This window comes from Colobus angolensis, unplaced genomic scaffold (assembly GCF_000951035.1).
Source record: "Colobus angolensis palliatus isolate OR3802 unplaced genomic scaffold, Cang.pa_1.0 Scaffold40, whole genome shotgun sequence".
Taxonomy (NCBI): domain Eukaryota; kingdom Metazoa; phylum Chordata; class Mammalia; order Primates; family Cercopithecidae; genus Colobus; species Colobus angolensis.
In genome coordinates, this window is record NW_012117377.1 from 1,420,591 (window position 1) to 1,444,536 (window position 23,946).

Below are 23,946 nucleotides of genomic sequence, written 5' to 3' on the forward strand. Positions count from 1 at the left end.
TTTTGTGTACCTAGGCAATAAAAACGTGCTATTGAGACTGAAATTAATTACAAGGTCAGTTTCTTAAATAATTTCGAATGTTTACAAATTTAAAAAAATAAACAAACCCGTACTAGCCTTTTCTTTCTCATGGGAGTTTTTTTAACAAGTTAATTATGTATCTCACCAAAATACTATTAATATGAAAAGTTCAAACTAAAAAAAAAAAGGCTTAGTAAAATCAACCGTTCTATTTTATGTGTATGTGTGTATATCACACATTAATTTTGGAATTTGTTATTTCACCTGAAAAATATTCCAAACCTAACATGCCTTAGATTTATTTGAAGTCTTTTTTTAATGCAAGTGGCCTATAATACTTTAAAACTGCAATGCTTGCTTCTTTGCTTCTATTCACTTAATATTGAAAAGTGTTTTACATTACATTTTGTGTTCTGCATTGTTTTATGATTGTGACATAGGTATGCATTATTTGTTTGCATTTAGAATTAGAGAAAGCTTTCATTGGGCAGCTACTCATTGCCTCAGGAGTTTATGTGTTTTAACAGGAAGACGTCTTTTCACTTGAAGCAATGCCCAAGTATTTATTCATAGCAAAGTTGCTTTCGTGCCTCGTGAGGTACTACCTTTATTTTGATAGGCTCCACCCTATATCATAATAAATGTAATAAATTGCACTCATATCCAATGTTAAATATAATTTTTGTTATAGTTACATTTTAAAGTTTATGTCTAATTGTATTTTGAAATCATTTAGTTATAAACAAATCAAATTCCTTTCTCATTGGCTGAGATTTCCAACCATGCACCATGGTAGGTGAAGGATGAAACTCAAGTATTCTGCCATCTGAATCCTTGTGTGTTTATCGCATATGCCTCCCTTGTTGTTCAAAGGTTGCTTTGCTTTTGAGAATGTTCCCCACATACTTATTGTTACCTTTTTTTTGTGGGTTTTAATAAATTAGAATTTCTAAAAAGAGCTGTTCTGAGAAAATTCTTCTTTGCAAGGATATTTCCTCCTAGATGTTTTCATCTCTTTTTTTTTTTGTATGTCCTAAAATAAGCAACATGAGTACTTTTACAGGCAAGGAAGTGCCATAGCTACAATTGCCAAATCCGCAAAACAATAAGCCTCGATAATTCTGTGTTTTAGAACATTTCGTATCTTTGAGCACCACCTTGCAAGCGCCATAGAACGACAGTGGTGCTGCCGAGCCAGCAGCGCAGGAACGTGAATGAAGGTCAACATTTATGAGTTCCATTACTTAATTCTGGAGAAAAAATGGCAAGTTTCAGCAAGACAACAGTTTTAAATGTAAAACGATTAGACAGAATGTTTGCTCCAGGAAGAATGTTAACTTCACAAGTAGATTAAACATGTTATATGTAACAATTCAATCTCAAATCATTTTTGGTACAGATCCCCATATTTTTAAATTTTCTGTTTGCATACATTGCAGGTTTTTGAAAAGTACTATAAATCAAAACACAGAGTTTATTTGTGGCTTTTTTTGAGCTTTACTAAGACATAATTGATATACACTGTACATATTAAAGTGTGCAGTTTGAAGTTTTGACATATGTATACACATGTGAAAATCACCAACAAAAGCAAGATGATGAGCGTGTTCCACACTTTGTAATACATTGGCATGTCTTTGCAATCCTTTGTAATCCCTCCCTTTGACCTCCCACCCTCATTTCCCATCACCAGGCAACCATAGATATGCTTTCCGTCAGTATAGATTAGTTGGCATTTTCAGGAATTTTCAATGAATAGAATGATAAAAACTGTACTCTCTTTTGATCCGGCTTCTTTCAGTCAGCAAAATTATTTTGAGATTTATGTATACTTTTGTTTCTGCCAATAGTTTCTTTCTTTTTCTTGCTTAGTACTACTCCATTATGCCTATATGCCACTACTGGTTTATCCAATCACCTCCAGAGACAGTTGGCTTTTTTCCAATGTTGGGTTGTTGAAGTAAATCTGCTATGAATATCTGCGTCCCTATCTATGTGTGGGAAAATGCTGTCATTTCTTAGGTAAATACCAAGGAGTAGAATGTCTGGTTGTATGGTAGGTGTATGTTTAAATTTTTGAGAAACTGCCAAACTCTTTTTTCAAAACGATTATAGCATTTTACATTTTCAGCGGCAGATGACAATTCCAGTTGCCCCCACATCTTTGCTAATACTTGTTGTGGTCAGTATTTTCAGTTGTGGTCATTTTAGTGGATGTCTAGTGGTACTTGTTTTACTTAGCATTTCCCTAATGACTAATGATCTTGAGCATCTTTTCATATACTTAGTTAGCATCTGTATGTGTTTTTTATTGAAGTGACTGTTGAAATCTCTTGTCCATATTTCTACTGGGTTGTTTGTCTTGTAGAGTGTAATCATTCTTCATATCTATTTAGGCACAGATCATGTAAATGTACGTTAAAAGTACTATAGGCCAGGCGCTGTGGCTCACACCTGTAATCCCAGCACTTTGGGAGGCTGAGACAGGCAGATCATGAGGTCAGGAGATCAAGACCATCTTGGCTAACACGGTGAAACCCCATCTCTACTAAAAACACACACACAAAAAAAAAAAATTAGCGAGGCGTGGTGGCGGATGTCTGTAGTCCCAGCTACTCGGGAGGCTGAGGCATGAGAATGGCATGAACCTGGGAAGTGGAGCTTGCAGTGAGCCAAGATCTCGCCACTGCACTCCAGCCTGAACGACAGAGTGAGACTCCGTCTCAAAAAAAAAAAAAAAATCACCTTTTTATCCCTAAATTCATCCAATTTAACTTCATTATCCTTTAAGATTAATCTTAAAAGAATAATCAAGAATATGAACCAGTTCTAGTATTACTATTCAAGAGCTGTGATACTAGAATTTATGCATCTTATTTTTAATACCTCTCTCACATATGATTAAAGTTTCTTTTTAAACAATACATTACAGTCCCATTTCTCATGTCATGGTTATAGAGTGCTCTCTAATGCTGCTCCTAATGAAATATACATGCAACACATTGTAGCTTCATGTGGACACAATAATAGCTAAAAGTGAATAGCACTTTTACATTAAACCATTTGGTCCTCACATCAGCTTGTGTGTATTGTGATCCCTTTTTAAAATGACAAAACTGAGGCACAGCAAGGAAAGACACTTTCCCAAAGTCATGAGTATGTGACAGAGTGGAGTTCACATCAAGTCTGCTTGACTTTAGTTTCCACCCTCTATGCTTTCGTAAAACACTCAAATGTTTTCTTTTAAGAAGTGCCCTAGGCCAGGTGCTGTGGCTCATGCCTGTAATCCCAGCCCTTTGGGAGGCTGAGGCGGGCAGATCACTAAGTCAAGAGATCGAGGCCATCCTGACCAGCATGGTGAAACCCAGCCTCTACTAAAAATACAAAAAGTACGTGGGCGTGGTGGTATGCACCTGTAGTTCCCAGCTACTCGGGAGACTGAGGCAGGAGAATTGCTTGAACCCGGGAGGTGGAGGTTGCAGTGAGCCGAGATCACGCCACTGCACTCCAGCTTGGTGACAGAGTGAGACTCAGTCTCAAAAAAATAAAAAACAGAAATGCCCTGAACAGTAATGAATTTTTTAGCAACAAATTATAAATCATGCTGTAATTTTCCTCCTCCAGTGAACCTTTGTACAAATAAATAAATAAATCTGAGTTGTAACTTTATTTCCCTTTCTGAGCAATGAAATTGCCAAAATGAATACAATGGGCTGAAATACAATAAAGTTAATCTTACTGGAAAAATCTAAAAATTGCAAACTGAGTCCTTCTCAATTATAGTCATTAAATGTGATACACTCTGATATGCTCATTTTTATAGCTTGACTTTCAAAAGTATAATATTTTGTCAAGAGACAATACATTAAACACTGACCAAATCCAAGGTTTGCAAGCGACATGTTTTATTGCATCTAATAGAAAATCTAATTTGAGTCATTTTTCTCTGAACAATGGAATCATTGCATGACAATGTGGACAAAGTTCTATAACATGACAGTTCAGACACCAAAAGCATATTACCAATGTTACAATTAAGATGTTTCTGATACTGACAAAAAATGAAGTGAATAAGACAATTTTAACAGATTTTAATAATTCTAACTACAGTATATATGATTCTAATTTATGTAAATGAGTTTATGTACATAAACTCAACCATAAAATAACTGCTGGATCACAGAGCTGGGGAGCTCAGGTTGTTCTGCCTTTAATCTAGCTCTCTGCTTTCTCATCTCCTCATGAACCTGGCAATCTCTTCTTTCTCTGCTTAGAGATATTCAGTGATGGAAGCGCCACACCTTTTTTTGTTAGATCTCACCATTTCATCATTTCAAAGGGGCAATCACAATTTCTGTTGCTCCAAGCTTCTTAAAAGGAAGAGTCTTAGATGACATGTGCCATACTTTTAATTTTTACTTTAATTGATATATCACAAGGTACAATATCATGTATAATTAACCAGTTTTTGCTTAATTTTTCTTAAATTAGTAGTTTTATTATATAGTAGTAGTTTTATTATATAGTTTATATAGGTAGTTTTATTAATTGCTATATAGCTGAAATGTGCATTTTTGTTAACTGTCACCTCCATAAACCAAGGATTTCAGGACATCCTCAGTTTTGCAAAGTGTTCTTTACAATTTAAGCTTTTCCTTAAATCAGAAAAGATTTCTCCCTGTTCTGTGAATTGCACGCCCTCCTCTTCAGACAGATAAGAAAAAAAGCAATCAAATCCACAGATAAACAGACACCGGCCTGTTCTCACTGCTTGCCAACCTCACTTTTCACTAAGCACTGAGAAATGTCAACTTGGACAGGATAGCATTCCTGCACTCCAAGAAGCAGTGAATTTCTAGTTTTCTTCTTCAGGCTTTCTTTTCCATTCCCTGCAAACATGCACCTAAAAGGATGCTGAGCATCATATCACAGTTCTTACAGGAGCTTCCTCTCAACCCTGTGTGTCCTTGTGAAGTGAGGTGGGACGGACTCACCAAACAGCTGCGTAGAACGGCGTATTGATCAGGAGCTCCAGCTCTGGAGCTGGACAGTCCAGGTTCACACTCTACCACTGCTGGTTTGCTAATGGGGCCATCTTGAGGAAGCTCCTTAAATTTTTCAGACCTCAATTTGCCCTTCTCAATTACAGGGATGATAAGAATACCCCTCTAACTATGGAGTTATTGTAAGAATTTTATGAAGTAATTATTGAAAACTGCCTGGCATTAAGTAAACCCTGTCTGTGTATGCTATTTTTCTTTGTTGGCCCTAAGATTAGGAGAATGCTGCAGAGAACTATATGGCAAATGGGGCAGATGTGATTTGGGATGCCCCTCAGCGTTTTCCATATGGCTCTCCCAGCACTTTTAGGAGGACCTAAGCAGCTAAGTGAAGAGATGATGTGATGTTTCACAAAGCCTAAGATTTTGCTAAACCAAGAACAGATTGCATGTAGGGTGTGCACAAGAAAGGCCAAACATCTGATCATCCTTAAGGCTGTTTCTGCCTTGTTAGAGCTTATCTTCAACAAATGACTAGTGACTTGGAGCAGAACAAGTAACTTCAGAGCAGCAAACTGCAATATGTGATTTGTTTCTTAAAGAAAAGAATCAAGACAATGTTACATCTATATGCATATTTATTTAAATACAGGGTTTGTAGTTATAGAAAAATGATGCTCACACAACATGTGTCTTTGAAACCCCTCCCAATCTCAAGTACCACATAATGAAGCAGAATTCAGAGCTGGCATCCCAGACACACAGACAAAAAGCAGAAGCCTCAATGTCAGGTGACAGAAGGTCTGCAGGTAGAAGGGGAGTGGAAGCAAAGGCTCCATAGGGTAAGTGCTTTGGGAGAAGAAAAACAAGTATCAGTCATTGTGTATCTGTATGTGTACCTGTCTTTGTCTCTCCCCCGGCAGTCTTTCCCTCTACATGTGTGTGTTTCTTTTTCTATTTCTCCGTCTCATTCTGACTCACTCCGTTTCTCTTTCACCTTCTGTCTGTGTCTCTGTCTCCTTCTCTCACACACACTCACCCCACAGTAATGACTCCAGTCATTAATCAGAGATGTAAAGTGCTGACAGCAGTGATCAAGAAGGATGGGCTGTGCACAGTGGCTTACACTTGTAATCGCAGCACTTTGGGAGGCCAAGGCAGGAGGATTGCTTAAGGCTAAGAGTTAGAGACCAGCCTCAACAACATAGTGAAATACCCCTCTCTACAAAAATAAATAAATAAGCAAATAAAACAATTAGAGAATGTAGTGGTGTGCACCTGAAGTCCCAGCCACTTGGGAGGCTGAGACCGGAGGATCTCTTGAGCACGGGAGTTTGAAGCTACAGTGAGCTATGTTTGCACCCCTGCACTCAAGCCTGGGTGACAGAATGAGACCCTGTCTCCAATAATAATAATAATAACAAATTTTAAAAGGATGCAAGATTGCATTTAAGAGAAAAACAAAAGAGCAGGGTAATTCAGATATTCCTGTATCCTGCCTGTGCTTTCCTAGAGACCAAGTTTTGTGAGTTAAAGTGATTAGTTATATTTCTCAAAAATTAATCAGGTTCTGACTTCTGAAAAATACAGAAGGTAGGAAACAGACTGCTTATTTTTAAAATATTTACAATCAAATCAATCCCTTAAAAACTGAACAAATAAAAACATCAGCTACATTGTATTACTGAGAGAGCAACCCAAAGATCCAAATGGGCAATGGCACACATAGTGTGGAATTTTAAACTAGAATCCTAGCTTAAGGATTCGTTACTAATATTATGTGTATGATGTGGATAATGGCTGTCAGGTCTTACTTGGAGCACATGGAAATAATGGTAGGATTTTCATGCTTATTTATAAAATAGGTTTATGCTGGGCCCAGGAAAAATGGACTTAAGTTCCTAACTATATTCTTTCCTTGGAACTCAGATTTCCAATGATGCGTGCTGCTTTTAGCTAATTAAATAACCTAGCTTTTACCTTATCTGACAAAACACATTTTCTCAGGATAGCTGATATTACATATGGCTTAAGGAAAACAATGTGCTTTAATTTACACAAACGGTAGGAATGATTTTATGGATTGTAGATAGATAGATAGATAGATAGATAGATAGATAGATAGATAGTATTTTTCAGTCCCAAGATGAGTGTCTAATTGCCAAAAATTCAGGAAATGTATTTCAAAGTAATGCTTATTTTATACACAGTAGGATTGTTGGAATTTAAAAAAGGAAAATGGAATACAAAGGTATTATACTCAAATAAAAAGCATATAGCCTTTCAAATAAGCCAGATACGGAGCTTACAGGTGGGGCAGATACCCTGAAGAAAAAGGATGTGGGAGGTCATGCTTTGAAAAAGCATATTAGTGTTAGCCACCCTTTGGGCACAGGCCCATGATATAAAAATAGTAATGTCTGGTTCCTGGACACTTTCTATGTCCCAGACATTTCCTACACTCTATATGCTACTTTATTTCATGCTTTCAAAAACTTATGTAAGGTGAGCATCTCTGTTTTATAGGAAATGTGAGTCGCTTAAATCTAAGATCCAAGAGGGTTTTTCTTAGAGAAGTCGCAGGTACCTCCATGTTATCAGCTAAGAATGGGGTGGGAAAAGCTCCTTCCGTTGTACAGGCCTGGTGCTCCTACCAAGTGGGAGAAGTGACACTTCCTTTGGTCATCTGGCATGGGGACTGAAGGATGGTAGGAATCTTCTAGAGTGCTTCTGTTTTAGAAAGACCAGGCAGTAGCCTTGATTATTAGAATGCATTGATTGGGCAACCATAAACACACGCAATAAACAACTTATACAACTTTGATAGATATTTGTAGGAAGTTCATCTGTATACTCACAAATTAAATAAAGGGAAAGTATCTTAAGTGACAAAGAAGAATGTTACTACATCAATAATCCAATTATCTCCATTATCGTAGTGCCTCATCCTGGGTGTAATTGATGTCACCCAAATATCTCCATTACCATAGTGCCTCATCCTGGATGTAATTGATGTCACCCTTCTGTTCCATGACTTGTACCCAAAAGGAGGGCAGTCTTTAACACTAAATGTGACGAGTGTTTCTCCCTAAACCTTGGTTCAGCCAGGACGCTTTCTTACATGCTACTCTTCCAGTGAGATGTTCCACTCTCTATACAATCTTTGAACATGACTTTGAAATCAGAGCTCAGAGCCTTCCTTCTACTTCTTCCTTGCCAATAAGCAACCTAATCTCTCAGCATACTTGTGCCTCTATCTTTGTTTAAAAAAAAAAAAAAAGCCTTATCTAAAACCAATGATGGCTAGTTAGGAACACTTTGGAAAATAAAGGAAAGAACCTTAAATAAACAAATAAATAACTATTATTATCAGTCCTCAAGTCGTAAGCACCATTAACATTGTGATCTGCAAGTTGAACTATACGAAATTGCTGCTAATAGACTTGTTGTCCTCCTCACTCAGCAAATTCATGTGGTTAAACCTAAATTTAATGTATGTCTTTTTAGGATTATTTTGTGCATAGATTTATATTTATAAGACTGTGGATATGTCCACACAACTTATATCTAGGTTGTTTGTGTTTTGTTGAACATAACATAGAGTACATTTTACCATGCAACTGTTCTTTGCAAACATATTTTTAATTGGGAGTTTCACTTAAGATACCCCTTCCTTTGTGCCTTTGCTCTGTAGAGCCAGGGTGTCATTGGCTCCAGGCAGGCATTTATTCAGCAGTAAATTTTAACTATTTACTAATCAAAGATATTGCTTAAGCCAGCAGGAAAAAGCTGTATTTAATCAGGACATTTGAGCATTTTCTGAAAGACTTTTTTACAAGAAAAACTTGAGGGAATCCAATTAAATATGTTGTTTGCAGTACCAGCAGTATTATATTTCCTGAGAACAGCTGTACAATAGAAATTGCCAAAATTATAATTCATCACATCAAAACTGACCTTTCCAAATATTTAAGAGGTTGAAATTTTAGCTAAATACAGTTTCAGGAGCTCATTAGATTTTCAAGAGTATATCTAAGAATATCATGGCTACATTTCAAAATGTGGTATTTGAAGATATGTGTTTCTAAATGATGTTATCAGATTTTTAAAAATATTCCAAATCCACTAGTCATTGTTGTGCAATGCAGAGTGCAGCATTCCCTTCTTAGAAAGATACATTTTCTTTTGTGATGTTATAGAGTCTATGAAATCTGGGCAAATACTTATCTAGACTCAAGAGCACATTCAATTTTCGGCTAAGCTAGACTCTAAAGAATAATTTTGTTTCTTTCTGTACTGATGTAGAGAAGAATCCTGAGCTGTCTGCGCAGGGCATCATTTAGCATAGCTCCCCCACATGGTCAAACAAAATTGACAAAAGCAAGCATCAGAATATAGCTGCCTTTAGAAAGTTCACAGCCCACATCTCAGTTTTGACATTTCTGAGTAATCTCATTGTAACAGTAATGGTAACATAGTATTTAACCCAGAACTTTCCAAATTTATTTGAGCACCATATCTCTTTTTCGAATATGTGGAGCTCTGGGACATCCAGTAGAATCTAGGAAATGTTGTAACCATCTAGGTAGTGTCTTTTGATTGCCTGAATTTGCCTACTCTAAACACTATCATCTTAGTCAGTTATCAGTTAGAATCCAGACAGTCCTGGTGACTCTCTACAATACCAGCAAGGGTGAATTTTTGGCCAGGCGTGGGAGCTCACACCTACAATCCCAACACTTTGAGAGGCGGAGGCAGGAGAATTGTTCCAGCCCGGGAGTTTGAGACCAGCTTGGGCAAGATGGTCTCAAACTCGTCTCTACAAAAAAATTAAAAATGTAAAAAATTAGCCAGATACAGTGGTGCATGCCTGTAGTCCCAACTACCCAGGAGACTGAGGGAGGAGGATTGCTTCAATTCAGGAGTTCTAGGCTGCAGTGAGCCGTGATGGCACCGCTGCACTCCAACCTGGTTGACAGCGAAAGACTATCCCTGGATTGGAGACTTCCTGCCATTGCAGTGAAGAGTAAAAATGAAACAGATTCTCCACACAGGCAGGTCCTACATATAGAACAAAATATAGCTGCTTTCTAGTATTTAAGAATATATCTGCCTGCAGGCTTTAAAACTGAGCCAATATTGTTACTGATTCTTCATTTTCTAATCAGTTCCAAAGTGTAATTGATGAGAATGACGGTCCAACTGTGGAGAGATATTGGACTGTAAATTGCACTAGTGGTCCTTGAAGCTGTGTTTCTGGTTCATGGCGGAAGCACCCAAAAGAGTATCTTTTACGAGAATCAAAACTATAGGTGCACTTTTCCCCTTTAAAATTGGTTTCTTGAACCCCTGTAAACACTATTATTTGGTCAGACTCTGTAACACTGGTTTGGCCCAAAATAAGAACTACTTATCCCTGGCTTTCACATCCATGTTATGTCTTAAGAGAGAGTGTGAGAGAGGGGTGGGAGTCAGGGTGGGGGTGGAGGGAGAGGCTGAGGTTCATAGACTGTAATTATAAGTCACCTGAGCTGGGCTTGCTGAAAGGTTACCTGAAGAAAAGGGTGATTAATATTTTCAAGTATCTAAATGGAGCCATCTCTGGCTAAAGAATAGCATTTTAAAGATATAATATTATTTTAAAAATTAAGGAGCTTCAAGACTGGACTTTTTCTTTTGTTATAGTTTTTTTGAACTTTAAAAATGATAGGAAACCATTTGGTGAGTTAGACATTTTTAAAATTATAGTTTCATGGGAAAAATAACAGCATTGACTTTTAGATCTGGATGTGTTTTTCTATGTTAAAGCTACTTACTAAATGGAACATGTCGTAGTTTTTACTCAACAGGGCAGAGTCTTGTAAAATTCTCTTTGTGAATAATAGTTATGTTGTTTTCTCAAAATACATTTTTCAAGGATTATCATCTCCCTCTTATTGCCACAACATCAGAACCTTGCCTAAAGATTGTTTTCAGTCTGCCTTTGCTGCAAGACTGTGCTTGAGGCCCCAGAGATAATAAATAGATATATCTGTGAACACTACTTTTCTTGCCAAAAATCAGATACATAGGTAGATGCATATATAGATAGAAATAGAGATAGGCAATTATAGGTAGGTAGGTAGATAAGAGATTGAGAGAGAGAGAAAGAGTGAGAGACAGAGAGAGAGAAAGAGTGAGAGAGAGAGAGAGAGAGAGAGAATATCCAGTTATGGTGAGGAAATGGGAAACAAAATTGCTACAACTGTTTTAATAAGTAATCTAGCAGTATGTACCAAAATTTAAGATGTGAATACTCTACAACATATACATAATAATTTTAGGAATATAGAACGAAAAAATGAATAATAATCCTTGTGTGTGTGTGTGTGTGTGTGTATAATATCTCTTTTTTGAATATTGGCGCATGCCTGTAGTCCCAGCTACCCAGGAGACTGAGGGAGGAGGATTGCTTCTCCTCAGGAGGATTATATATATGTATACACACACACACACACACACACACACGGATTATTATTGCTACATTGTTTATAATAAGAAAAAGGATGCAACCATAATTCTATAAATAGTAAAAGAATAAATTAGGGCACGTCCATGCTGAGGTGGATTGACTCTTCCAAAGCAGGAGTTAGATCAAAGGCATTGATGAGAAATCTATAGTACTGATTCATGAGAAGGGCATGTGAATAGTCGTATGAGTGGTAGGATAACAGTAAAAGAAGTGGGTGGAGACTTACTTTATTCTATTGTACTTCAGTTCGTTGTGCTTCACAGATACTGTGGTTTTTACAAATTGAAAGTTTGTAGCTACCCTGCTTCAGCAAATCCATTGGCACCATTTTTCCAACCCCAAGTGCTCACTTTGTGTCTCTGTCACATTTTGTTTTTTTTGTTTGTTTGTTTTTGTTTTTGTTTTTTTTTTGTTTTGAGATAGAGTCTCGCGGAGTCTCGCTCAGTCGCCCAGGCTGGAGTGCGGTGGCCTGATCTCGGCTCACTGCAAGCTCCGCCTCCCGCGTTCCCACCATTCTCCTGCCTCAGCCTCCCGAGTAGCTGGGACCACAGGCGCCGCCGCCACGCCCAGCTAATTTTTTGTACTTTTAGTAAAGACGGGGTTTTACTGTGTTAGCCAGGATGGTCTCAATCTCCTGACCTCGTGATCTGCCCACCTCAGCCTCCCTAAGTGCTGGGATTACAGGCGTGGGCCACTGTGCCCGCCCTTGGTAATTCTTATTAGTATTTCAAACTTTTTAATTATTATTATATCTGACATGGTGATCTGGGATCAGTGATCTTTGAGGTTATTGTTATAATTGTATTGAGATGCCATAAACCACTCCCATATAAAATGGCAAGCTTAATTGATAAATGTAATTAATGAATGTGTTCTGACTTCTCCACCAACCACGCATTTCTTTATCTCTTTTCCTCTCCTTGCCCTCCACCCCATTTCCTGAGTCACAACAATATTGAAATTAGGCCAATTAATAACCTTACAACAGCCTCTAAGTGTTCAAGTGAAAGGAAGAGTTACATGTCTCAATCAAAAACTAGAAATAACGAAGCTGAGTGAGGGTGCCATGTGGAAATCTGAGACAGGCTGAAAGTGATGCCTCTTACACCAAACAGCCAAGTTGTGAATGCAAAGGAAAAGTTCATGAAGGAAATGAAAAGTGCTACTCCAGTGAAAACACAAATGATAAGAAGGCAAAACAGCCTTATTGCTGATACAGAGAAAGTTTGAGTGGCCTGGCTAGAAGATCCAGCCAGCCACAAGATTCCCTTAAGCCATAGCCTCATCCAGAGCAAGGCTTTAACTCTTCAATTCTATGAAGGCTGAGAGAGCAAAGGAAGCTGCAGAAGAAAAATGTGAAGCTAGCAGAGGTTGATTCATGAGGTTTAAGGACAAAAGCTGTCTATATAATATAAAATTACAAGGTGAAGTAGCAAGTGCAGATCATTGATGAAGGTGGCAACACTAAACATTAGATTTTCAGTGTAGACCGAGAAGCCTTCTGTTTGAAGAAGATGCCATCTAGGACTTTCATAGCTAGAAAGAAGTCAAGGTCTGGCTTTAAAGTTTCAAAGGACAGGCTGACTTGCTTATTAGGAGCTAATGAAGCTGCTAGTTAAGTTGAAGGTAGCGTTCATTTATTATTTCAAAAATCCTAGGACCCTGAAGAATTATGTTAAATCTACTTCGCCTGTGCTCTATAAATGGAATAACAAAGCCTGGATGACAATGCATCTGTTTACAGCCTGGTGTAGTGAATATTTTAAGCCTACTGTTGAGAACTACTGCTCAGAAAAAGATTCATTTAAAAATATTACTATTCATTGACAATGCATCTAGTCATCCAATAGCTCTCATGTAGGCATACAAGGATGATATTAATATTGTTTTCATGCCTGTTAATATAACATCCATTCTGCAGCCCGTGAATCAAGGAGCAATTTTGGCTTTTAAGTCTTATTATTTTAAGAAATACATTTCATAAAGCTATAGCTGCCATAGATTCTTTTGATGGATCTGGGCAATGTCAGTTGAAAACCTTCCAGAAAGGATTCACCATTCTAGATGCTGTTAAATACATTCATGATTCTTGGAAGGAGGTAGAAATATCAACACTAACAGGAGTTTGAAGAAGCAGATTTCAACACTCATGGATGATTTTGAGGGGTTCAATACTTCAATGAAGAAAGAATAAATACCATTGTGGTAGAAACAACAAGAGAACTAGAATTTAAAGTGGAGCCTGAAGATGGGCCTGAATTGCTGCTATCTCGTGATAAAACTTGGAGGAGGAGTTGCTTCTTACGGATTAGCAAAGAAAGTCGTTTTCTTGAAATGGAATTAACTCTTGGTGAAGATACTGTGAATATTGTTAAAATGACCACAATGGATTTAGAATGTTACAATAACTTAGTTAAAGAAGCTGCAGCAGCCTTTGAGAGGATTGGTTCCAATTTTAAAAGAAGTTCTACTGTGCACAAAATGCTGTCAAACAGTATCACATGCTACTTGAGAATGTTATGTATAGCATCACACGCTACAGAGAAATCTGTTACAAAAGAGTCAATCAATGAACTGCAGCAAACTTCATTGTTTCTTATTTGAAGAAATTGCCACAGCCTCCCCAGCTTTTGGCAACCACCACCCTAATCAGTCAGCACCCATCAACATTGAGGTAAACCCTCCACCAAAAAAAAAAATATATATATATATAACTCTATAAAGGCTCACATGATTGTTAGTATTTTCTAGTAATAAAGTATTTTTAATTAAGGGATGTACATTGCTTTCTTGGACATAATGCTATTGCACATCTAATTGATGACAATATAGTGTAAACATAACTTTTATATGCACTGGGAAACCAAAACATGTGTGTGACTTACTTTATTGTGGTGGTATAAAACCAAAACCACAGTATTTCGAAGACATGCCAGTACTACTTTAAAGAGGTTAGCAAAATATCTTACCTTTTTTATGGACATCATAAATCAGAGTAACTTTTTTTGACCTGTTGAAAGAAGCCTGTCATCTGGCCTTCCATAATTATTCTGTCTCTAGTTTTGTTTTCTTCTTTATTTGGCTAACTATATAATTAGGACAGCATTCTCTGGAATTGCCAATCTTATTTTGATTATGTGACCTTTGAGCCATGTTTACTGGGTTTTGGAGAAGACTGTCATCTGTACTTAGATATTTGAACCTCATCTCTAAATGAATGTTACATGCAATTAATTTTCAATAGAATGAATCTGCAGCTAGGATGAAAGCCAATTCCTTTGCTTATTTTCAGAATGAATGCCTTTCTGAATCTGATACTAGAGAAATTTAATCAGAGAAACTTCAAGATGTTCAGTCTCATTTATTGTCTCCCAATTCTTTTAGTGAACAAGATATTGATATTAGTAGACACTTCAGTAATTGAGTTGTGTTTATGTCTGTTGTAACATTAATGGTGCTACTTAATTTTGTATAATATATTTACTTATTTAAAATGATCTGAATTTCAACATGTAGGCCATGTTGGGACTCCTAATTGTAAATTAAGCAAATGTGTTTGTAATAATTGGTGTTTATTACTTTAAATGAAAAAATCTCCTGTAAATATTTTCTGAGCACCTACTATGCACAAGACAATGGGTTTCTGTGAGATGACTGACACGTGGTTAAATGGAATTAACTGAGTACTTGCCCTTTGACTCATTAGGTGTTACAGGGATATTAGCAGCGAAAGATGAATTGTATGCTCATCAGCATGCCCTAAATAGTAGAAAATGTCTATTTGTTAGATAGAGATGAGGGAGAGAAATGACTCCATCCTCGCACTGAAGTGTTGTTTGATGACTTACCCTCATTTCCTGTAGTAGGAATGGGAGTGTTGATATGGTTCAGTTTACTCTTGAAATTCTAGGTACACAAATATTATTTCCTGAGAATGTGCTGCTATGTAAGAGAGGCAAGGCAGCTAGTGGAAAGAGTCAGGCAGAGCTGATTTCAAGTTGTGACCCATGGTAACTTACCCCCTCGACCTCAGTTTTCCACCCCAGGGTATAAAGTGCATGCTTTTCGTGGAATGATAGCTCCAGTCCTTCCTTCCATAAGACACACTTCTCAGATAGGGAGGGCTGGGGGAGGGCGGCAGGGGGGAAGGGGATCTTGGGAGAGGAGGAGTCTGAGAGGCCTTGCTTGGGTCAGACGCCCTCCATTGCTGAAAGTGGGAGAGGATCCTGTGATTGACAGTTCCAACATGGCAAGCAATAGCAGAGGGAGAGGGAGGCGCTAAAGAGAGGAAGAAGGGATATGAGGGCAGCAGAGGACCAAGGCTCCCGAGCATAAATGTGTTTCTCAAACTGATGAAGGAGTAATTACTCTTTTCCCCTAAATCCTTTGCATATTAATATTTTAAAAGACATGTAAAATACAAATCTATTTTTAAATTCTCAATTACATATCCAATTGCTGTAATACTCTCTCGAAGTTTGCTCTCCATCTCTGTGCTGATCTTGTCACAGATGACACTCACAGAGGTTTCACTAGGCTCCTCTCTTACTTCCTGAGAAAATCCCTCCACATGCACCTCTAGGATCCTTCTACTTCTTACCTCACGGTCTCTTCTTGGTCCTCTTTCCATTTGGTGTCACCGTCACCATGCTGTGCAAACTTCAAGGTCCTCCTTTAAAAAATTCAACCACACTTTATCAGGGGATCTCATCCTCAAGTTCTTCCATAGCATTTCCCATCCCTTCATGACCCTCTGAACTCAGCCACATCCTTCACAGTGACACAGTTCCCCGGTTCTTCTGCAAAGCCTGGCACTTCTTTTTCTTTCTCTAGGTTAACCTTCTAATGGAGGTGCTTTCCTAAGATTCTGGCCTCACTATCAGGCTCAGTACACTTAGTGTCTGAAGTGGAGTTAGGGGATTTTCATGAAGATTGCATTTTCTTCCTGTATGAGAATGGGCTAACTGTAAGATCACCGTATGTGTATATTTTGAGTAGTGTCTTGGAGAAGATAGCAACTGCAATACTTGTTGAACACAGACCATACTAGCCAATTTGCTAAGAGAAGAAGGCAATCATCACTTACGTGTAAAATGAAGAGATTCTAAAAGAGCAACTTCTTTATTTTTATTCTTCTCATTCTATCTCCCTTCCTTGCAACTGGAGCTTAGGCAGGTAGGACGTGAGGAGCTGTAGAATGAGGAATTCAATAGATGCATTTCTTTTCCAGTGACAGGTACCTTAACTTCTCTGACCCTCTCCATCCTCTTCAGGTACGTGAGGTTAGGCAGCATGATCCAGGAAGTCACTTCCAACTCAAAAATTCTGTAATTTTTTTTGATTGCCTCTAGTCGTGTTGTGTAACCTATTGATGTTCTCTTTCTCAGGGTCCTGGTTATTTGTTAATACCATCTTTTTTTGTTGTTTTTCTTTTCTAGCACTTGTATTGTGATTAGTGGCCAAAAAAACGACAGTCAGAACTTCAGCTAAGGTACAATAAGGTGAAATCCTTTTTCTAGTTGAGCTATTTCCTTGGAAAGGGGAATTGATGGCCCAATCTGTGAGAACAGATTAATAAGGAATAAGAATTTATAAGTTGGTGTTTTCAACATGATGTACAGTTGTCACCATTTTTAGTCATGCTCAATTTTTTGTGTCTTAATAAAGCTAAGTGTGTTCATTTTCTCATCAGTTTAAAAATGGAAATAAAGGCATGTTGATTGAGATTTGAAATAAGTTAACTTTATTTCAAAAGCACATTTGTGTTTAACTGTAGCAATGTGGAATTTTTTGAAATATCACAAAATGTTTGAATTATTAGTACATATATAGGATCGTGTAGCTTGTCTAATTCTTAGAAGCTTAAGAATTATCCCTTGATTTAGATTGCCTTTCTTCAGAATGCTGTACAAATACGATTGTGAACATAAACAGCAACACTGTGGAAAAGCTCAATCTTTCTTAGATGTTATCCTTAATAATGTTTTATCTATCTAGCAAACACTGTTAGCATCCTACCTTAAATCCAATCTCCCTATATTAGTCTGTTCTCATACAGCTATAAAGACACTACTTGAAACTGGGTAATTTAGAAACAAAAGGGTAATTTATTAATTGTGTTCTACATGGCTGGAGAGGCCTCAGGAAACTTATAATCATGACAGAAGGCGAAGGGGAAGCAAGGCATGTCTTACATAGTGACAGCAGAGAGGGAGAGAGAGTGCAGGGGAAACTGCCACTTTTAAGACCATCGGCTCTCATGAGAACTCCTTTACTATCATAATAACAGCATGGAGGAAACCGCCCTCATGATCCAATCACCTCCCACCGGGCGGCTCTCAACACGTGGAGATTACAATTCGAGATGAGATTTGGGTGGGGACGCAGAGCCAAACCCTATCACTATCCTCTTCCTTCCTAATAAAATCTTGATGTTGTAAGGACAGCAAAGTGCCCAGCTAAAAAATATTCTCATCTTCCCGGATTCTTCTTCTGTGGCCGTGTGACTCAGCTCCAGCCGATGAGTTCTTAGTCTTGGTCCCTGGGGAGAGACTTTCAAGAGGAGATTCCTCTTCGAATGTTTTTTCCTTTGCTCCTATCCCATCATTCTATCAGGAAATCACGCCCCTGACCCCCACCCCTTCTTGCAATCACAGCAACGAAAGCCGAACTGGGGATACTGGAGCGGGAGGATAAAATGAGCTTGAGCTCTTGCAAGCCCACCATCAGATGTCTTGTTTCATGAGACACATACAGTCCCGAATTTAGACGAGCTTATTAGGTTTGCTGACACTCAGAACCAAATGGAGCCTTAGCTGATTCAGTAACATTTATATCTGGATATCATGCTAGACACGTTACCCTATCGTACTTAAACACCACAGTAGTACTATTAAGTCGAGTATTTTTATTCCCGTTTGATGTATGAGGAAACAGGCTCTAAGATGTGAAGAACTTTGTCCTGTGAAACTTGTCCTATGGTAGTAACTGGCACAGGTGAGATTTGAACTTGGACCTGTCAGAGGCTGATCCCTGTACACAGCTGCCTCAATGCTGGCCCTGACAGCCTGGTTCCAGGAGCCCGTCCTATTGCTGATTACATTTTACAGTTAGGCAGTGGGCATTGTCAGCTCAGTAACCCTTTGACTACAATGCTCTTCAATAGCACAGACTTTCTATTATATTTTCCATTTGTAAAACTAAGTGAACTGAGTCTATTCCTGTATAACAGAAATGAGAGAGAGAGAGAAAGAGAAATGAATAGAGAGAGAGAGAGAGAGAGAGAGAGACAGACAGAAAGAAAGAAAGAAAGAAAAGAGAAAAAAAGAAAATAAAAGGAAAAGAGGAAGACAGATCTGATTTGGGAGAATCAGTTTATATTGGAATTGCCTATGAAAGTTGGTAAAAGAAATATTACTTCTGAGCATCTTATTTTCTTTTTTTTTTTTTTTTGAAATAAAAGTCTAGAACTAATGGTCAAAATATGGTCACCAAAACTCAGCTTTTACCCAACAATCATAGAATTAAGTATTCTCTGCCTAACTATCTTCGTTAATTCACTCTTATTGACTTGGTTCAGAAAAAATATATATATATAGCTTAAAAACTAAGTCATATGATGAAATTTCTTTCTGAAGAATGTTTTACAAGGCATTGCATAAGGCACTGAGCTGACTTGGGGGATGGGGGAGCTGGATAATGGAAACACCTTTTGGCTGGAAAATAATGGACTGGAAATGCAGGGGACAGCCCAGCAATTTTTGGCATTACAGAAAGCCATTTTACCTCTCTGGACCTTTGCTGCTTATTTGTAAATTGATGGTGTAAGGTATTCTGATGGGCTGTTAGTACAAAATACTAGCTTAACTTCTTGAGTCTCCATTGCTAATGCAGGGAAATACTCTGATATCTACTCAAAGCAATCTACTCAAAGCAACAGTTTTTACTTCTGTCCATTGAACCTAAGAGTGACCAGTTATTTTCATTTTCCTTTTATTTCTTCCAAATACATCCTGAATCCCTTGTCTCTTTTGTTATGACTCTACTCCAAGCCATCATCTTGTCTTGCCAGGGCGATGGCATTAGCCTCATGTTAGTCAACATGGCTTTCATTCTTACCACACAAAATTACATTCTGTCACAGCCAGCGTCTGCTTTGGGAAGCCTCTGTTAGATCGTGTTATTCTCCTATTTGAGACCTGCTCTAAATCCTTCAATTCCTTCCCCTACATTTAGAATCAAATCCAAATGCATTAACATGACTTATAAATCTGATATGATCTGATTTCTACTTGTAATTTTCTCTCTTTCTTCCTATACTCCAAGCCTCCCTGTCTTTATTTATTGAATATTTCTCTTTGTTCTTTGCCCTCGGGGGCCTGGCACTGAGCCCCTGGCTCTTCTTACTACTTGACCCTTCCAGTCAAATCTCAACTGGCAAGACCTCTCCTAACCACTCTTTCTAAATAACCACTGTCTCGGACACCCAGGTTTAATTCCCTTTAGAAACTGGAAGTTTTATTTCTTAAGGCATATGAAAATAACCCCTTATGGACAAAATACTTACATATGTCACTTAAGGGATTTAGGTAAGACATGATAAATCTGTCGCATCTGTTTATAATTTGTTATTTATCTCCCATTATAATATGATCTAAGCTCCATGAGGGCAGGGCCTTGTCTGTTTTCTTCACTGCCAAAACCACCATACTTATAACGATGCCTGCCCCCTGCAAGAAGCTAGTAAATGTTTGTTGAGTAAATGAATATAGAGTCAGAAAATACCCTATGTTAAATATCTTAAAAGAAATTAAGCAGTTCTTATAGATGTCCCCAACGTGTCTTTTGCTTAGATGAGAAGAAAAGAAAAAAAAAAAAAAAGGCAGGGCGTGGTGGCTCACACCTGTAATCCCAGCACTTTGGGAGGCCGAGGCGGGTGGACCACGAGGTCAGGAGATCAAGACCATCCTGGCTAATACAGTGAAACCCTGTCTCTACTAAAAAATACAAAAAATTAGCTGGGCGTGGGGTGGGCGCCTGCAGTCCCAGCTACTCCGGAGACTGAGGCAGGAGAATGGTGTGAACCCAGGAGGTGAAACTTGCAGTGAGCCGAGATGGAGCCACTGCACTCCAACCTGGGCAACAGAGCTAGACTCCATCTCAAAAAAAAAGAAAAACAGAGAAAGAAAAACATGAAGAAACAATATAGGAAAAGCAGAGGACAGACAGAGGTATAAATAGAAAATAGCAGTAAATCCTTGGGTGGGACTGTTTCAGGGATCTTTACTCAGTGGCATTTCTGATCTATGATGTTGGGTGACAAGGCTCCATTCTTTGGATCTTACGTAGATTTATTGGCTAAACCTGGCACATGCACAATGAGAAATGTTTGTTGAATGAAGGCCCGAAGGAATGAAATAATAAATTATTGAACTGCTAAGAGCAAAATTTTCCCTGTTTTTATGGGCATGACAATATTCCCTTGATGCCGGTATTTAATCCATGTTAGTAACAAACATTCCAGATAACAAAGACTGTGAAAAATATCCCGTGAAACAAAAGTCAGTCCCTGTGCCAGGCATTTCCCTTAGTGCATTTCAGAGTTTATTCTGTCTTCAAGGGAATTGTCACAGTGACTATCCAGAATGGCACATGGTGTTAATGTATTAAAAATACTGACAGGAAAAGGAAAGCTAGAAAAACGTCTTATCTGTCAGTTAAATGATATAGCCTTGTGGTTAGATTACAGCAATTCCAGGGTTTTTTGTTTGCTGCCGATTGAGATTTGACAGCTGTTTGTAAAATATTTACATTCTGATTTCTGTCACATTGACAGCACTTTTGGGTCTTTGGAAGATGATAATCATATGTTAGGAAAATGTTAAAAAAAAATTGAAGTTGATCTGTTGAGGAGAAAAATCTGTTTTTAAAATTGTGCAAAGGAAGGGCACCCACTTTATTAAAGAATGTGCATCTAATAAAAGTCAGAAGTAGTAGATTCTTGTGATCCAAAAACATACTACATGTAACGTGCAGTATAGTATCCCTCCCAACCCCGCCTGCCTTGCGTACCTCAGCTTTTCTTCATCAGCTGTGTGTGGCTGGCCACATACTTCTCACCCTTTTCCACTTTATTCTATACATAAAATGGCAATATTTGGATGGCACATTACATAGGATTTTGGAGTATCTATATGAAATTTTGTGAAAGAAATTTAGTTTATATCCTTGGTATTAAAAGAAGAGAAAATAAAAAGCATTGGGAGGAATACTAAGTATTGAATTTATATAGAACTTCCAAATAAAATCTTTTCAAAGATTTGAATGAGAAGCATAAATTTATATAAATTTATATTATCAGGTATATGGAAATGATGACCTGTAATTCTTGATCAATGGTCTTATCAAAGTCTTTTATTTGGTTTTGTAAATTTATTTTCTGCTCTAACATTTTGCTACATCACTAAACATTCTTTTTAAATACCATTATATTTATATTCACAGAAAATGTGCATAATATTCTATAACATACATAAATATTCCTGATAATTTCCAGTATTTCATATTAAAAATTGTAATATTGATGAAAATCATTGTTAATAACTTTCTACACATATCCCTGAATATCTTCCTTAGAATATAGTCCCAGAAATGAAATTCCTTGATCAAATGGTACACACATTTTTAAGGCTTTTGATATTTACTATATGGTTTTCCTTTCATCAAAGTCTTGATAGTCACTATCTGTGTGGTGCTTTGTAAGAACAAGTAGATGACAGAAAATATAAAAACCTATTTTATAGCCATTCAGAAGTTTCCTGTAATTGAAATTATGTTTAAAGATTCCAACAGCTATTACCTTCTTTCATTGATAAATGTAATGTTGAAACCTCTTGGGATAAGGCAACTGATTTTGGAACCCATCCTAACCTTTTAGTATCAAGTATTTGAAAAATTCTTAGAAGGCATAAATGTTTTTATAGCCCTCACCCTGCACATAGCTTGAAATCACTAAAAGAACATATCAGCTGCAAATGGACAGAAGCGGACTGAATCCTTGATGCCTTGTAAGAACAAGTAGATAATAGACTAAGTGACTGGGAACAAAAGTGCAATTGAAAGCCCTAGGTCTACACCCATTTCCCAGCCACCCCTCTTCCCATCCCTGGCTCGGTCCTGTTCCCCCAGGGTCCTCAGCCTCAGAGCCTGCATGTGGACTCTCAGCCTGAAAGCCCAAACAGCTTCTCCCCACGTCCTCATGCCTATCCCTTGATCACAAATGTATTTGGGTTCCAGATGCACAATGGGAATGCATCAGTGAAAGATTATTCTTTGCCTTAAATGGGCGTGGACTGTGAGCTTTAGGGCAAAGAATTCCAAGGACCTGGTTATGTGAAACTTGGTCTAGAAGGAACCAAAATTCTCATCGGCCTGTCCCTTGGAGAGGGTTGTGATGAGAGAGATGAGAAGAAGGCCAGAGTAGACCCTCTGACACGGTGCTTTTCAAACACTCATGTGCATACAGTCACCATTAAAATACAGATTCTGATTCAGAAGGGCTGAGCCTTTGTATTTCTGACAAGGTTTCAGATGAAGCTGATGCACTTTGATGAAGCTGACTGCACCGTGAGTAACAAAACTGTGATACACAGGGCCAAGGCACGGTCCCATGGCCTGGGGACTGCACCCAAGTATTGGCTTGATGTGAAGACAGAGAAGTGGTCCCTGCTTGGGACAACTGTCTTCAGCAGGAATTCCCAGCCTGGCCTTCCCACCCCTCCTCTTCTCCGTTGAACACCATGCTCCCTGGTGTTCAACCTGTACCGCTACTTCCTCCATCAGCTCATAGCTCCTTGTCTGTGATAGGCACTGAACTTGATATCTGGATGGCAGAGCCCCCTCAGCTGTCCTCAGAGTATCATGGAAGAGCAGCAGGAGCCAAGTGTCCCCACCGTATTTGCAGCTGGACTAGACCTTAGGCACAGCACCAGATGCACTCAGCTATGCCTGCCTCTGAGGACTAGGGCCCCTGCCCAAGTCCTGCCAGCCGCTGGAGTCTGAGGGTACTGGCTTCTCTCTTGAACACCAGGATACTGTGGGACAACATGTGGGAAGCCTTATAGTTAGATTCAAAATGGCACATTCGGTGGAGATAATAAACACAGTAGTCCTCCAGTGATATTGTAGTACATTTTATGATCACAGATTAAAAACCAAAATTCAGCTTTTCAGTTGGCCCAGATGAAAACAATGCATTTTAAAGAAGCAATCCTTAAATTGCCAAAGGAACATGTGGACTGAAAGGAAAAGAAAATCCAAACCAGGAACAAAAAATAAAACAAAATAATAGATGGTACGTTTAAATTAAAGAAACTTTTGGGAAACAAATACCTATGTGATGTCATACACCAAACA

The 23,946-nt window shown here is 38.2% G+C and overlaps 1 protein-coding gene across 2 annotated transcripts in view; it reads left to right on the top strand.

Moving 5' to 3' along the window:
* CHRM3 (cholinergic receptor, muscarinic 3) overlaps positions 1-23,946 on the top strand; it is a 528,952-nt gene that overhangs the window by 232,407 nt on the left and 272,599 nt on the right. Inside the window, exon 4 of one of the 2 annotated variants that reach the window (XR_001003275.1) lies at positions 16,971-17,033. The gene's annotated coding sequence lies outside the window, so the exon portion shown is untranslated. Of the gene's footprint in view, positions 1-5,755; positions 5,864-16,970; positions 17,034-23,946 lie in introns of those variants that run through there. The other variant, XM_011955677.1, reaches the window with a different exon arrangement.